The sequence below is a fragment of the Beta vulgaris genome, chromosome 6, assembly GCF_026745355.1.
Source record: "Beta vulgaris subsp. vulgaris cultivar EL10 chromosome 6, EL10.2, whole genome shotgun sequence".
In the NCBI taxonomy this organism is placed as follows: domain Eukaryota; kingdom Viridiplantae; phylum Streptophyta; class Magnoliopsida; order Caryophyllales; family Amaranthaceae; genus Beta; species Beta vulgaris.
The window spans coordinates 29,568,422-29,586,328 of NC_079207.1; the positions used below are offsets into that span (position 1 = coordinate 29,568,422).

General features: G+C 33.6%; 1 long non-coding RNA gene across 1 annotated transcript; it reads right to left on the bottom strand.

Annotated features, from left to right (window-relative positions):
- Positions 1 to 13,928: 13,928 nt before the first annotated feature.
- Positions 13,929 to 16,162, bottom strand: LOC130591917 (uncharacterized). The gene is made up of 4 exons (XR_008969864.1): positions 16,119 to 16,162; positions 15,974 to 16,007; positions 15,386 to 15,443; positions 13,929 to 14,088 (listed from the first exon to the last, which is right to left on the bottom strand). It is a non-coding gene; the product is annotated as an uncharacterized LOC130591917 (long non-coding RNA).
- Positions 16,163 to 17,907: the final 1,745 nt, after the last annotated feature.

A 17,907-nucleotide genomic window follows, 5' to 3' on the forward strand; every position in this document is an offset into this window, starting at 1 on the left:
CGTTTTCTACCTTGGAAGAGGAGATAATATATCATAGGAAGTTGATCATTACAACCCAATGTTATTTCAACCCAACAACTAGTTTCATCTCATTATAGGAAGTAAAAGGTGAAACCCGAAACCTAGAACTATCTCTCTCATATTTGGTTTATACCTATTGTCCGACGCTTTTAGAGTTAGAATTATTTTAGTTCTCATTTTTAGTAGTTTAGTTTATCACCATCATTCACTATTCATGGATCGTCTAAATAATATTAGTATCTCTTAATTTGGTAGTTGATCATACCTCCTTGTGGGAAACAATACCTTGCTCACCTATACTATTATACTTAACCCGTACACTTGCAGAAATTGTAGGTATATTTTAGGCCGACCAGTGTAACGATTTTAAGTGTTATAGTATTTATGTAACGATGTTGAACGTTACAGGTTTTATGGCAATCCCTTGATATCCTCTCGGATTTCTCTCTTTCGTTTTTGGTCTGATTTCGTCCTAGAAAATCAGTGCCTCCCTTATCAGTTGAAAACACACAGATACTCATTCTCTTCTCTTCTGCTCTTCACTTTCTTCCTGGGTACGTGCTAATCTCGATAGCCTACTCTGTTAGTGGTAACAATTTAGGTTGTTGTGTTAACCTTGGGGAGTTTTCCGGCCAGTGTCGATTTTCACTGTTGCCGGGTCGTAATTGCTTTCAAGTCAGTGGTCTCTTACCATGGCACAAGCTTGAAATTAGTTTCTTCCTCGCCATTGCAATTGTCAGTTTTTAACATTCACCATGATGCTCCTTGATCTTCATCTCCTTGAATGAGCTTTGGAATTCATGTTTATTTGAAAACTTGTGAAAGTTAAAGATTTATTAATTTCTTTAATTTGATTTATGATGATGATTTTTCTTGATTTTCATTTACTTAATAAAAATGATTCACTTTTATGAGAAACTTAAGATTTAATAAATTTTAATTAACATTTTCATATGAAGAGAAAATATTTTTTTATGAAACTTAAGTTAATCACTTTATTTCATATTCGAGATTTCACTTTTGTTCTTGTACTGGCTTATAAATTTCATAACTTTCTATAAGAAGTGTGAAATTGCGAATTTGATACACATATGGATGTTGTGTGAAAATTTCACAAGCTTTTAGTGACATCTCGAATTATGGTGGATTTTATACTAAAACTAGTCCAAATAGGACCTTTATCCAATTTATTCTTTGAAATCCAACTTATTGAACTTAATTTTAAGTGAAATTTGGTATAAATATTCTATACACATTGGAAGACTAGAATAAATAATTTCACTTGAATTAGACTTATGCAAGATCCATGTTTTATTCATTTTCTTAAACAAAGAGAAAATCAGTTTTTTTGGAATTTGGTGATTTGCATGAGCGTTATTGTAAAAATGAGATAAAACTGTATAAAATTAATATAAACATGATTTTTATGTTTTTGGAAAGATACTGATGTCTACTTTAAATTTGATGTTTTTAGTTTTACCTAAATGATTTAATTTAAACTTTATTGAAAGAACAATCTTATGTGGTACTGGACAAAATTAGTTTTTTAAAACACTTTTGTATGATTTATAGTTAACAGTAGAAAATTCTTTTTTGAGAAATTCCAATGCGCAGTTGCTGGAAACATCTTGAAATTCATAGGAAAAATATTACATCCTATAAATTATTTCAAAAATACAGAGGAAAATTGAAATGAAGTATGAAATTAAAACTGACTATAATTATAGTATAACACATTTTCTTTTTATGGAGATGTTGATGCACAACTCGACTTGATTTTTTATTTATGAAAACATTCTTTTTTGGTGATGAACAACAACTTGATTAAGATAAATCACATAAACACATATTTCCTAAGAGTCTACGCATTAGAGTTAACTATTCTAGGTGGGTGATTTAAGGTTAGGAACCTATTATGATAAGAGGAAACAAAGAGAAAGTTAGTATATGAACAAGAATATAATTAATAAACATAACAAGAACATAATTTTACCTTGCTAACTCAATGATGCACTTTGCAAAGTTTTCTACTTTTTTTTTGTGATTTTCTTAGTTTCTAAGTGAGTTTCTAAATTCACTTAATTACTAACTAAAACCCCTTTTTGTGTTTTTATTTGATAAATTTCTTAACTACTAATTACTTTCTAAAGTTTTACTTTTTTTGTTCTTAAAATTGATTTTTCTTAGAGGAAGGAAGTAGAGAAGATGAGAGTAGTATTGAAGTTGTGAGTTAAGTTGTGTTAAAAATGAAAAGAAAAGAGGGTATTTATAGTGAAAAAGAGGTGATGAACTAGGGTTCAAAGAAAGTAGAAAATCATATTGTCACCCAAAAATCTGATTTTTAACATCCCATATTATCTTAATAACATCACACTAATAACATCACCTTAAGCACATCACTAAATCCCCTCAAAAAATCATGGTTCTTCAAAAAATCATTTTATTAAAATTGGTAGTTGTAGTCATTGACTACGATTTTCGTAAAATTATATTTCTAAACTGAAATTGTGTGACGAACACGTAAAAATGGAAATTCACATGACAAAATGAAACTCGTGCTCCGAGACAAAACTTGCTTTTGGCGTGGTGAGCGCTCCACGATGTATGATAATTCTTATTATTTTTATTTCTTTTCAAAATCTTTGTTGCTAAATTTTATACTCCCTCTGTTTCCTAAAGATCTTTCTTGTTACAGTTACTACAGATACGAATGAGAATCAATTTGTGTGGGTTGTGGGGTGAGTAAAGTAGGAGAGAGAAAGGGGTTAAGATAAAATAAAAAAATAAAAAGGGGTTAAAGTAGGAGAGATAAAGGGAGTAAAATTGAATTAATAATGTAATGGTGGACCATATGATAGGAACATGAGAGGATAAAAAGGAGGAAAAAAATTCCAAATAAGGAATAAAGTAAAAAAGGGAAGATCTTTTGCAAAACGCACTTAAACGGAAAGAGGGAAGATCTTTAGGAAACGGATGGTACTAACAAGGGTTCAAAATTTGGTGTCTATATAATGCCCCATATTGAAATGTATTTGATCTTGTCTTGAGCATTTGAAGTTTTCATTGAAGATTCTTCTTTGGGAAGATAATATAGGCAAAGGAAAATATCGCGTAGATACCATGGAATGGTTAGAGAGTCCTTCGAGGAAAAGGAGAGTTTGGAATAAAAATTAAAATTTGGAATTTATGACTTGAATGAATATAGGCGGGAAAAAGCTTTAATGAGGCTAGGTTTAGACACTATTCTATGTCAGAAGTAGAAAGAATATGCTCCTAAATTCTAGAAAGTCAAATCATTAGACCTTAATTTATTTTATTTTACTGAAGCAGTCGGACCTCGAGGTGATGATTCCTACATATCTTTGTGGAGTCAAACCATACGTAGTTCCATATCTAATTTCTTATTTTTTTTCATTAATTTTTTTGTGCCCTAACTTTTGCCTAGGTCGCCATTTCGAGTTTTCAACCTAGCGGGCCAGAACATACCTTGAAGGAGTTAGGGTTGATGAAAGGTCGAAGGGTTTAAGGCTTGAGGTTTAGATAAAGGTTTAAATGGTTGGGATAAGGTAAAGATCATGGATTTGATTTATAGGGATTAAAGTTTTGATGGATTGAAGGATTGAATGAGGGGTAAAACTTGTGTGCAAGCCCCCTAGCTCGGCTTTTTTTTTTTCTTTTTTGCATTTGCCTTTTTCTTTTTGCATTTTTTTTCTCCTATGCGTTTCTTGTGCTTTTGCTCTCTTTCTTCGCACTTTGTTTTTTATATAGACTTTTTCAATTTTTCCTGGCATTAGTTTTTTTTTTTTTTTATGTAGTAAGGCTTGCACATAAGTTTTTGTTTAAGGTATTGGAAGGCTTGGCAGGATATTTGTGCAGCTTTGATTTTGAATGGATTATTTGGCTAATGGAGATCATGGTTTATGGATGATGGGGGGAAGAGCAGAATAAGTCCTGATCCAAAGTATGTCCATTTTTATTTTATTTTTTAATTTTTGTTATTTTTATTAATCAAGGTCATAGGAAACAACTTGACTTGAGTTTCATCATCGAACTCGAAGCATAAATGATGGTGAAACGCTGATGAAAATAAAAAAGAAAAATAAAATAAAACGAAAATGGAAAGACTATAATAAATGAAGTCCTACAGTGACATGAACTCGGTGGGAAATGACATAAATGCCTTAGGGTAAGAACACTTTGGCTCATCCTAGTAAACCATAAATAAAAGACTATACCCTTTTAAATTGTCTATGCACTACGCAAAAAGGTTACTGGTGATGTCGATTCTCGTTGTAGTAAGTGTTAAAAGTCTATTGTCATCAACCATGTTTCGCAGTGCAATGATGATATTTGACACTAAATGTCATATGTTCATTGTTCTGTTGGAATTTGTGGTAGAAATGTATGTTGCATCTTCTGAATTTTCTTTAAGGTGCAGGGTCCGGAGTAGACCTTACGGGAGTGATCACGCCTCTAATGTGAAAGCGGTAGACCGTATGGAAGTGATCGCTCCTCTATTATGAAGGTAGTCAAAAATAATCTTCATGACTCTAATGGAAGTCGAGGTGGTGATAAGGTGCTTGATGAGCTTTAGAGTAGGCTCACAGTTTGTTCCTCCTTTAGGCATTCGTAAGTTGTAATCTCTCGACCAGTCATGAACAGAATTGAGTGGATCTTGCTTGTAAGTTTTAAGAAATGAATTTTTGAAATGAGAAATGGGAAATGAAAGAAGACATGAAATGAAAATGGAAATGATTAGAAATAGTTATAGTGATAAATGGGTATGGTTTCCGACTAGTATGGGCTTGACCATTACTGTTACATGGGCCTAGCTATATGCAAATGCAGATATCAACTGGATTATACTGAACTACACAAGCAGACTGGATTGAATGATCGAACTTTCGTGATGATAGGAGAGAGTAGACTTTGAACTTACGGGTGAGTAAGCATTCTAGACTCTAAAGAAGGCTGGACAATAAGGGAGACTAGAATCTTAACTTAAGCAAGCAGGCTAGGCAACTAGAAATTGAACTTACGGGTGAGCAAGCAGGCTGGACAACTAGACTTTGGAACTTACATTAGACTAAGCAGGCTAGACTCAAAAACTGCATATGTGAACTTACAAAATGCGAGCTTCACTAGACTTAGGGGGTTGCCATTGTGGTCTTACAAGGATGAGTAGCTTCACTAAACTCGAGGATTTGGGTAGTTATGGATCTTTTGGAGGACCAGCTGCACTATACTTAAGGGATTTGGACCATTATGGACTTAGGAAGGAGTTGGACTTGACTAGGGCCTACATGGAGATACAAACTAGACCTAATAATTCATCTGTTCCGAATTAAATGCAACAATTTGGATGACACATTCTCCTAGGAAAAATTTCTTAAGGTGAGACTAAGAAAAGTAAGGGCATGTGACTAACTTAATATGGAGAGAGAAAGTGGGACGAAGTTAATATAATGTACTTAAATATAGCTTAATTAGTTTTAGTAAGGGTATATTCATAATTTCTCACTAAAAAATTTTATAAGAATAGAAAGAAGTAATATGTTGCATATAATTTGAATTTGCCGTTTATAGAAATTGTTGCATTTAACTCAGAACGAATGAAGTCTATGAATTGGGCCTAAATGAACCTAAGTTTGGACTAGATTAATATAAAGGTTTGACTTAGACTGGGAGATGCATATGGGCTTGACATTGGAAATGGATTAGGATTGGACATAGAATGGAATAGTTTGGGTTTAGACTTCGAATGGGCTTAACATGGACTTGGGTTCACATCAAGATACAATAGGCCTAGATCAACTCTAATGCTAGCGATCCTACTATGAATGCATGAACTCAAATTTATATGTACCTAAAATGAATGTAAAATGGACTCTAATGCATATGGGCCTAAGATGAATGCAAGTAAATTGGGTTGATTGGATTGGATTGAATGAAGGTGATCGGATTAGGCTTAGAATTTTTCGAAATTTGTTTTTGAAAAGGAACACCTTATTTTTATCTTTTGTTCGGAAAAGATGATGGATCATGTTTGAAAAATATATATTTTTTTTTTTCAATATGTTTTAGGTGATAAGTAAATGTTTTCGAAAAAGATAGAATAGAAGAGGGTGTAGGATTAATTTTGAAAAATGTAGTTTTTGAAATTAATTGCATATGTTTGGGTAGAATTGATAGGGAGAAAATGAGAAGAGGTAGACATGCATGATGACTCTAACTCTAATATGACCAGATTTTTAGATGCGCCTTTTTTCTAGGATAGACTCGACCTTGCATGAAAAGAGTAATTTTTTATTGTTTGAATTAGGTGAGACCTCTAGAATGACCATGATTTAACGCGATTTTAGATGGACCATATACAGGATCGACCACCACGACGACTAAATCGATGAAAAGCAATTGATGCACAGGCTACGTGCCACACAACATAGTTGCGTCGCGGCACAGAGTCGTGTGTCTGGCGCATAAGTGGTGCGTCAGGCGCAGCTTAATGCCCTTGGCGCACTACTCCCCGACATGTTTTTCAGGGATTTAAGCGAGATTTTGTCCAATTGAAGATCTTTTTGTTTGTTTTTTGGACACGATATTAGGCACGACGCGTAATAATTACAATTTGGCAAATTAATAACAGGAAAAATTGCAATCATAAGCGAATATCATATAACATGGATGCAAAAGTTCCAATCTAAAGTCCAATTCTATGTTTGAAACTATTGTCAAGTTTAGGTTAAGTTTAAAAACGTCCATGACTAAGAGATTGATCCCATGCTTCGTACCTTTGCTTAAAGAGGTGGCCACTTGTAAGGCGTAAAGGTGTACTCCGATTCTCAAGTCATGAACAATAAAAATATTCCATGGTTAGGAAGGTTTGCTTATGACTAAGATCCAACACTATCACTCATGAATCTTTTTGGAATAAGGATAAAGAGCAAATTCCTAAGGGGGCGACCTCACGCATTAAACATGCACTAATGAGGCAAGGTAGATTTTCCTTTTGGTGGCTTACACAATAGCCATGCATATGAAAAACTGTAATGTCATTCTAAAGCATAAAAAGACTATAAATCGTATTCTTTAAAGGAAGAATCATAAACCTAATTGGATATTGGCGAATCAAAGGGACGAATGAGGGAGTTATCCAATATAGATTTTCCGATCCTGACTCCATAGATGGTCAACGAACCATAGATTGAGTTCGGAGGTGAAGGTACGAATACGGTCAGGAACCATGTCACCCATTGCTGGCCTTTACTTAATATCGATTCATGTTAACTTTTATGCAATATAATAACCATAGAATATTTTCATGTACCCTGAAAAAATAGTCTAGGTGGGTAAGAGAAACGCATAAAAGACTATTTATTAGTGACATGTTATTATGCAATCAGAATAACAGGAAACCTAGAAGGTTGTTCAAATTATTTGATTAATATTACAACAGTTCTTTAGGTACGTCTTTGATTAGCAAAACTAACATATGGGTGATGAAAGCATTAAAACAAGACAATCATATAGCATGCATATGCATATGAATAATAATATTATAAAATAAAATATAGAAAAGAGATTAGAATGTATAAAGGCACAAGTTTTATATGAAAGATCTACAAACACTTAATAACTCCCTTCAATGATTTGTTGATCAGTTTTTCATCATGCATCCTCTGCCTTGAAGAGGAAGAGGTTATAGGTTATTCCCACCCTACCAGATTCAAGTGCCTTGGTATGGCTATCTTTTGTTTATATTTTGAATAATGTTTGCATGTTGTAATATTAGATGTTGTGGATAGAAAAAACGCACTTTGTGAAGTGAGGTACTTTTACTCAAGTAACTTTATTACAATCTGTATGATTTGTGAAGTCAAGTGACAATCGCCCCCCCCCCCTCTTTAGCTTGTATTAGAAAGTGTGGTTTTGAGCATTTTGACAATAATCCTACCGTTGGATTTTCTGGTGGTATGTGGTTAATGTTGTTAATGTGGAAATATTGTAATAGAAATTCTTTTAGTCTATCTATGCTTGTTCTATCAGATTATTAAACCAAGTTGTATCTTTTATTGTTGTATTTATATATGCTCCAATAAATAGCGCCTCCAAAGCTTAATTCTGGGAAGAATTAGTTCACTATCTTGGTTCATTAATTAACTTCCCCTTTTGTGGTTTTGGGTGATTTTAATGGGTTAAGTTCTGCTAATGATAAACTAGGAGGGGCTGCCTTTACTCTAAGTAGGCTGAAGTATATGAACTATTTGATAAATAATGCTGAAATGACTGAAGTTCCTTTTAAGAGACTTAGGTACACTTGAAGAAAGAGAATGGATGGTCTTGATAATGTATTTGAAATACTTGACAAAGCGGTTGCTAATATGCCCTGGTTAGATTTATTCCCTCAAGCCCATGTTCAACATCATAATTTTATGTCCTTTGATCATTGTTTTATTTCGTAAAATATGATTCCTTCCATAAAAGCTAAATCTCCCCCATTTTGATTTGAGAAAATGTGGTGCCTAAGAGAGGATTTTGTAAATTCATCTCAAAGACTTGATGTACTAAATTTAATGGATCTAATATGTATTGTTTTGTTAAAAAAAGTGAACTTCTAAAAGCAAAGGCAAAAATTTGCAATTAGGACCAATATGGAAATATTTACATACTATTAAGAATAGTAGATAGCCAACTTCAGGAAATTCAAGCTAATATCCTCTCTACCCCCATTTAAATAATTACTATGAAAAAGAAAAGGTTCTTAATTAAAAACAATCCAAATTGTTAGCTTTTCAGGAGGAATATTGTAAACAAAAGAGTAAAGTAAATTATCTAACTAAAGGGGATGCTAATACTAAGTATTACCATGCTCATGCAACAATTAGACGAAGTAGTAACCAAATTAAGGAATTTATTTCAAATACTAATGCTATCATCAACGTGCCGGAAGAAATTTCCACCCCAATGACAAATGCATTTAGACAAAGGTTTATTACGAATTCAGAGTGTTATTTTTAATACTAACTCCAATTTTAGCCTCCAAATCTCAATTATCTCAGATGAGGATAATTTGTGTCTTACCCAGGATATCACGGGTGAGGAAATAAAGTCATCCGTGTTTTATTGAGCCTCTAATAACCATACTTTTTTAGCTCTATTTCCCAAAATTGATAACACTACGAATTGAAATCACTTTAGACCAACAAGCTTGTGCTTTACTATCTACAAAATAATTTCAAAAGTTATTACTTTTAGGCTCAAAATGGTCCTAGGTAAGATGATTCATCCTTTACAAGTCGCTTTCATCCCGGAGCGGTTAATCCAAGATAATATCCCAATTACTAATGAAGTATTTCACTCCTTTAGGAAAAAAATCGGGTAAAAAAGGTTGGCTTGTGATTCAGCTTGATATGGGAAAAGCATATGATAGGCTTGAATAAAAATTCTTTCTCGGATTTTGCGAGAAATGATGTGATTGGATTCAAGCCTGCATTTCATCAGTTTCTTTTTTCAGTCCTACTGAATGGAATCCTAGATGATAGGTTTTTTCCTTCTCGAGGTATCAGACAATGAGATCTTTGTCTCCATACCTTTTTCTCTTATGTGTTGAATTATTGGCTAGCGAACAAGCTACATCAAGTCAGGAAAAAGATAAATTTATAGGGGTTTCAGTTGGCAAGTTTGGTGTTGAAATTCCATTTCTCACCTTTGCTAACGACAAAATGATTTTTTCTAAAGCTTCAAACCCAAGTTGTCATCGGATTTAGCAAATTCTTGAAAAATATTGCTCTATGTCAGTCCTACTCATCAATTTCCATAAATCTGCTTTCGAGGTGTCAGCTAATATCGCTCTGGAATCTAAAGCCAACTTCAGTAGAAATTAACATGAATAATCCCAACTTTCACCTATATTCTCAAAATAATCTCAACTTTGTATTATTCTAGAACAATCCTGACTTTTTAGAAGATCTTCTCAAAATAAACCAAACTATCATTTTTCTTGCCTACATTAATCCATTTTAGGTATATAATATATTAAACATTAATAGTTCGGATTATTTTGAGAAAGCTCCATATGAAGTTGGGATTATTCTAAAATAATTCAAAGTTGGGATTATTTTTAGAAGACTAGTAAAAGTTGGGATTATTCATGTCGATTTTTCCGTAGAATTATAGGTATGACTGAATCCACCTCTTTAGGTGATTATTTAGGTTTCCCTATAATAGATAATAGGGTAACTAAAGAGACTTTTGATAAAGTATTTTCTAAATTAATAAACCAACTCCCAAAATGGAAAGCCAATGCTTTATCTCAAGTTGGAAGGTTTGTTCTTATTCAGTCTAACTTGGCCACCAAATCTAGTTGTCAAATGCAGAGCTTTAAGCTTCCTAAGTTATTTTTAATAACTTAGCTAAAACATATAGAATTTTTTTCTAGAATAAAAATGTGGATAGCAAAGGTGGTAATCTTATTGGTTGGTACCGTATCTGCACCCTTAAGGAAAGAGGGGGACTAGGTTTTAGAAAAGCTGAGCCTCATAATGTGGATTTTCAAATGAAACTCCTTTGGAAATTGGTCAAGATTCAGCCTAGTTTCTGGGCTGAGTTGGTCAAGAAAAAATATTGTAAGAATAAGAGTATTATGTCTCACAGAGTTTCTAATGTTGCTTCATGGCAATGGAAGAATCTCATTTCGGCCTATCTTTAGGAAAGGGTTCAGATGGCAACTAGGCAATGGTAGAAGTATTAATTTATTTTTGGATAATTGGTTCTCCCTTACCCGCTCAAGGATATAGCTCTCTCGGGTGCTTTCTCGGATCAGTATTCAATGGCAGATTTTATCTTAGAGGAAGGTCCATGGAATAAGAATAAACTGGAGGAAGTTGTTTCCTTAAATATTGTGGTGCAAATTTGTGAGCTTTATATTCCGGAGAAAGAAGATCAAGATATTCTCTTTTGAGGTCTTACCTCTAATGGTGAATATTCAGTAAAATCGATAGCTAGATTAGCTTAAGGGGACTTCAATTCACATCAGGAAGTTGTTGAGTTCAATTGGATTTGGAAGTTGAATGCTCCTCCTAATATTAAGAATTTATTAGGGAAGGCTTGTTATGATGGTCTGCCTACTAAGGCTTGACTTGAAAAGTGTCATGTGTGTCTTCCTAAAGAATGTGTCTTCGGTAATTATCATTCTGAATCTGCCTCCCATTTATTTTTTCTTTTCCTTTCACTCAGGATGTTATGGCTACCTTTAGCAAATCTTTTAATTGGCCTATTCTTCCTATATGTGATTTGTGGAAGGAAATTCTTTGTGTCAGTTGATTAGTCTTTTCGTTAAAGCTTTATCGGCTGAACAACTTCTCCCCTTTGCTATTACTTGATGGTTTATTTGGTTTGTAAGGAATAAATGATCTTTAATAATGAAAGTTTATCTTCTAGAACGTTGAGTTCTCTTATTTTTAATTATGACAAAAGTTGGTCTAAAGCTAACTCTATTAATAGGTGTAATGTACATTTGATGCTTAGAAAGTCTACTTCTGAGAACTCCCGTTCTAGGTTTGGTCAACATGTTATTTGGTCTCCTCTGAAGGGGTTATATAAACTTAATTTTGATAGCTCGAAGCTTTCTAATGGTAATGCCAACCTCTATTTATATTATTATCCGTAACAATCTAGGAGAGGTTTCGTTAGCTAGAGAAAATAGTTTGGGATCTTCTATTTCCATTCTCCAGGCCGAAGCTTGGGCTTTAATTGTGGGCCTTAAAGGGGCGGCTCAGATTGCATTCATAATATCGAGATTGAAGGACATAATTTGGTAGTGGTTAATGCTATTAATTCGGTTTGGCATATCCCTGGGAAATTAACAATATTGTTTGTGATGTAGTAGTCTATTTTTCTCGGTTCGAGGAGTGGTGGATTTCTCATTGCTTTCGTGAAGCTAACAAGGCTGCTGATTTCATGGCTGCAAAAGGCCTTAATTATTCGTCTCTTAGGTATTGGTATCCCCCATAATTTATTGATTTTTCCCTTATCATCCGTGAGGATGTTTTTGGTTGGCCTCCAGATTAGGAGTCTGGTTTAAGTTTGTTTTCCTCATAAAAAAACATTTTTCGAAATAGTTTTTAGGTGGCTTTTCACCCCTCGGGTCGGACCAATTAAGATCACGATATGTTTCAGCATCGGATCATTAAATGGGGAGACATAATTATGTATCTATAATAATAGCTACCCTGAAAAAAATAAGTGATTATGACTCCCAATTTCATTGCCAAATAACAAACATTGAGCATTATCAACCAACCCCAACTGAACCAAAATATCAGTTGTTTTGAGCCTTTGATGCATTGTCAACCAACAATAATTTGATGCTTTGGAATTGCCAATATATTCCAAATCAAATTACCCTAGTGTATCACCCTATTTCCCCCTCTCATCTTCCAATAGATACACTTGATACCAAACTGATTCATCTCACTGAACTCCTGCTGAGTCTACAACTCTTTAACTTCATTCTTGATTTTTCATAACTGCTTCCAATACCAGCATCAATCTTGTGGTGGCTCATAATCCCACCAATATTGATTTTTGATATAAACTTCATGAACTCATTGGACTCATAGGTTATTTTATTTGGTATTAAAAACCTAAACATACTTAGCTAAATCCTTATTCCATACCTGAATATGTCTCACCCCGCAAACCGCCCTCTTGCTTTGGAGTACAAATCTTCTGCCAAGCTATATTGCATGGCTTCCTATTACTATGCTCACCACTCTAAACAAATGATCTACAAATCTTCTCAATTTCTTTCAAGATGAATTTAGGCATTATAAACATATTAGCCCAATATATGTCGATACTCAACAAGACAGAATTTATGAGCTAAAGTCTAGCAACATAGGAGAGATTCCTACTACTCCAGACTTTGATTCTTACCCCCATCTTCTCTATAATTTCATTGCATTAAACAATTGCAATATTCGTCAAATAAATAGGAACTCCTAGATATTTAAAGGGAAGATAGTTGTGATTAAAGCCTGAAACATGCTTAACTCTCTTAATAACATCCATACTGACTCTAGCGGTATAAAAATCACTCTTAATTTCACTTATCTACAAACCAAAGGATGAGAAAATGACTTGCAAGCTTGGAGCATGCAATACACCAGAAGGAAGTTGCCACTACAGCACAATATAACATCATCAGCAAAGATCATATGATTCAGCTTTATCTGCTTATATACTTCAAAAAGGCCAAGGAGACCATCTATAGGAGACCTATTAAGGTTACTAACACATTTCTTAAACCTAGCAAATCGTTGATTATCCAAAACCAATCTCTTAACATTAACTGTTGACCCTTGAGTTTTGAAGATGACTTAACCACAATAGACATAGTGTATTTTATTAAAATGGAATACTTGATTGAAGATTAATATGGAGAATTAATCAAAGATCGAAGTGAAGATGTTCGAATGATGAAGTATCAAGCTTGGAGTGAAGATTAGAATACATTAGGGTGTATTTAATATCTTCATGTTAAGGTTGAGTGAAAGATCAATTTAGTTTCTGGTGAATTCTCAAACGGAACTTGATTCTGTTCTCATGAAATGAACAGACACTGGCACAGTTAGGAACAAGGTTAAGGAACAAACTTATAGACAGCTTTAGGAACACCTAAATAACTTCTAAGTAGTGCGCCTAACATTGTAACACCCCCACGACTCCTCCTTTTATAAACTAGGAGAAATTGCGGGAGTTGTTATGCCACGCATGATAATACGTAAGGCTAATCAGATAATACAGCGGAAGTCTTTTAAGATAAACTGAAAATACTTTAATACAACGAAAATAAGAAAGTATGTAAATGAATTACAAACTCAGAGACTATCCCATACTAGTCCCATCTTCAAAAGTCAAACCTTGACCCCATTGGTCAAGTAAAGTCAAACATAAAATTCAAGATAGCTTAAATAATAAAGTACTCGTGCACTGAAAACTCCCATCCGGATGCTTATGATTTCCATGCACATCAAGAACTTGTACCTGCAACTTCTTCTCTAAACTCTGCTCACCAAATGGATCATCACAGGGTTGTTGAGGAAAAACAACAACCAAAAGAAACAAAGAACACATACATCAGCAACGCTGAGTACATAACACAACTAATTAATGCGAATAATAATGCATGCAATCCTCAATCACTCCGGCTTGCTCTTCTTACGACTCTACATGCGACAAGCATATAACTGAACTTACTAAATACTTTCTTTTATTATTATTTGGCAATGAACGGGCACCTCCTCCTCTTGGAGTCATACGGGCTACTATTTCTTGTGTAAGAGATCCCACACTTCTTACTAAAGTTCCATGAACTTTAAATAACTTGACTCGAGAATTTTAAGCTTGTTAGTAATGAACGAGGATGAGAGTGAGCCTCTAGACTCAACATGTCAGAGATAAAGAATATGAGTGACGCCTAGTCCACTCACAAATCTTGATAATTGGAATTCCATAAACTTGCTTGATAAAATAAGAGCATTAACATCGTCATGCTAAGCTATATGCAGGAGTATAGTTTCACACTAACTCCCCCTTATGTTCAATACTCATGGGGGATCCATCCCAAGAGTTTTATTGCCAAAGCCCATTATGTGAGACACATTCACAATAATACATCTAGCAAATAAATTAATTTCTTATCTTTCTTTAACAAGTGAATGCAACAAACACCATAGTTAACTCAATTCTAAATTCTTTGAGACCCTGCTCATCTTATTACTTTAATTACTCCATGAGTCCTTTTTCTTACTTTCTTAAGGATCCATGATCCAATCAATTGAGTCCTTGCTCAATGATTAAACTACTTGTGAGACCTTGCTCAATAACTTTAACTTATGAGACCTTGCTCAATAACTTGATAACTTGTGAGACCTTGCTCAATAATATATAGACTTCTAATGAGACCATGCTCAATAAAATATAAACTTCTAATGAGACCATGCTCAATAAAATATATAACTTCTAATGAGACCATGCTCAATAAAATATATAACCTCAAATGAGACCATGCTCAATAAAATATATAACCTCAAATGAGACCATGCTCAATAAAATATTCATAGGCAAGCCATAACTTCAAGAGTAACTTTAATAACTTTAATCATGCTCAAAAGCAATAATCATCAATCACATGCTTTTCAAATATAGGAATAACTTAAAAGTTCCATTCCTAATCTCCTTTCTAAGTTCTCAACATGTACTCAAACAATTCCAAGGCATAAGCCTCTCCTTACTCCTCATGCTCAATAAAATATATATATATCCTTGGAAACTACTAAAGTCAAGGTCAAAGTGTATGTACCTTGATTACACAAAAATCAACAGTCAAAAGTTTGACTGGCTTTAATTATTCTTGAAACCTACCAACAATAAAGTACTATCAATTAGTACTTCCAACAACAATTCAAAGCTACTTAATAAATAAAATCAACATTTTAAATATACTAATAAAGCTGATTTTTCTTACAAATGCTTTAAAAACTATTTTAAAGTCATAACTTGAAAACCTTAACTAGTAGGCAAAACCCACTACAAACTAATACTTCAAACTTCATAAAAACTACTAATTTACTTAATAAATTGCTGCTGTAAATTATTAAAATAGTTCTTTTTTTTTTTTTTACAAGTGGTTCAAAAACCACAAATCTCAAAAAAACTAACCCAACCGGCACCACCACAAGCACCACCCGCACCACCACTGACGCGACGGTGGCAGCGGCGCTCGTGCCTAGTCGCCGGTCACCTACTGCTGGCCGGCAGTGGCCGCTACTCCCGACGGAGCTCGCCGGCGAACCACCACCGTGGTGGCCGGAATTCGCCAACAAAGAGAGGGCGAGAAGAGAGAGAAAAAATATGGAAGAAACCCCAAAAATTTCAGAAAAATCATTACCTCTTTGCTTCCCTTTGATATTTGCAAGATCTTCCTATAAATTTCAAAAACAAAACTAGATTAGAAGCTAGAATTATTGAAGAGGATTACTTGAAAAACTTACTTGAGGAAGAACAAAGGTTTGAGAGGAAAAAAACCCACTTACTCCTTTTTGAGAAATGGTGGCTAGTGAAGAAGATGGAAAAAGATGGAAACTTTAGGTTTTCCCCTTTTTATAGTGGTAGTCATTTTGTGTAAAAGACTAAAATACCCTTACTCATCAAATTGCCAAAATAAATTTGATGATCAATTTCCAAAATAATCTTCCTACTAATATTAATAAAATACTTTCTTGAAAATACTAAAATACTTCTTTGTGGAAATACTCAAATACTCTTTTCGTAAACTGACCAAAATACCCTTCTACTCTCAAATACTGAAATTAAATAGCTTTAATAATTAAAAATGATTAAAACTATTTAATTAAATATCTTAAAAATATGGGGGATTACAAACATTACTTGTGCGCCTAACATGTTAGTTTAGAAGTTTTAGGTTAGTTTTGACTAGATCCACTATTTTAGGGAGTGTTATTAGTTTCTTAGGAAAAGATTTAAATTGATTTAAATATCAAACGATTTTTAATCTTATCTTTTATATTTTAATTAAACTAAAAGATTTTGTTTTCAAAATTAAATATAGTTTTTGGTTTTAAAAAGATTTTCTTTTTAAATATAAATATGACTTTTGTTTTAATCAACTTATTTTTATAGATATTTTCTTAAAAAAATTATGTAAAGTAAATATTTTATTTACTCCACAAGAAATTAGTTATCACGCCTAAACTACTGCTACACGTTTGTAGTTAGTGGTTAGTGGGCTTAGTTAATTATTTCCCAAGTCTTAATTAATTTAAATAGTTTAATTATTTCCCAAGTATCTAAAACCACATAATACTTACTACTTCTTAGTTTTAAATTAAGTAGTGGAGAAAGTGGATTAATTACTTCTCAAGGAATATTTAAAATAAACTAATTAATTAATTAGAATCATGGACATCATGGGATAATGGATTAAGTAGTGATTAAGTTTATGTCTTGTCTAAATAATCTATAAATAGGCGCCTAAACCTTAGAACAGATTGTGTCTGGCTTAGCTAAATATTCTTAGTTGTCTAAAAAAGTCAGTGTCGTTCCTAAGAGAATTCATACTTACTTTATTCGAGTTATTACTTTTTCATTGTCTTACAAATTGTATTTTGTTGTTAAGGGTTTGAGTGAACTCTTGTAAGTGTGAAAAACTTTGAGTGAAGCAAGAGAAAGAGAAAGAGAAAGTAACTTCTAGTGAAGTTTGAGAGGAACGACAGTTGTGGGAACTGTCGTTGGGAACTTGAGTTTAGTAACTTAAGTTGTGGCTCGAGAGAAAAGTAATAGGATTGTAAACATAGTTGTTTTGGCCTATTATAGTGGAAGGTTTGAGTTAAAATCCCTTGTGGTCGAGGTTGTTTCTTCCTATTGGGCCTAGGAAGTTTTTCCGTGCTAAAATCTCTCGTTTTCCCATTGTGTGTTCCCGAGTTAACTTTTAATTCCGCAAAAAGTATAGCTTATTCTCTCACTATGATTCACCCCCCCTCTTATTGTGCTCATATTATACAACAATTAGTATCAGAGCGGGAACTCTAAAACTCAAGAAACCCTGTTGAGTTCGAGATCTAGAAGATATGAATACTAGAGAGAAATTGGAAGAAGGGTACTCTACCCAGAGGCCACCAATGTTCAATGGTAAGTTTGGGATCTTCATCAAAGCCGACAATTACCAGGTCTGGAGAGTCATAGAGGTAGGCGATTTTGAAATCACTACCACTAATGACAAGAACGAGGTAATTCCTAAATCCATGTCTGATTTTGATAAAGAAGATTTCGAAAAAAATGGAAATTAATGCTCTTGCTATATAA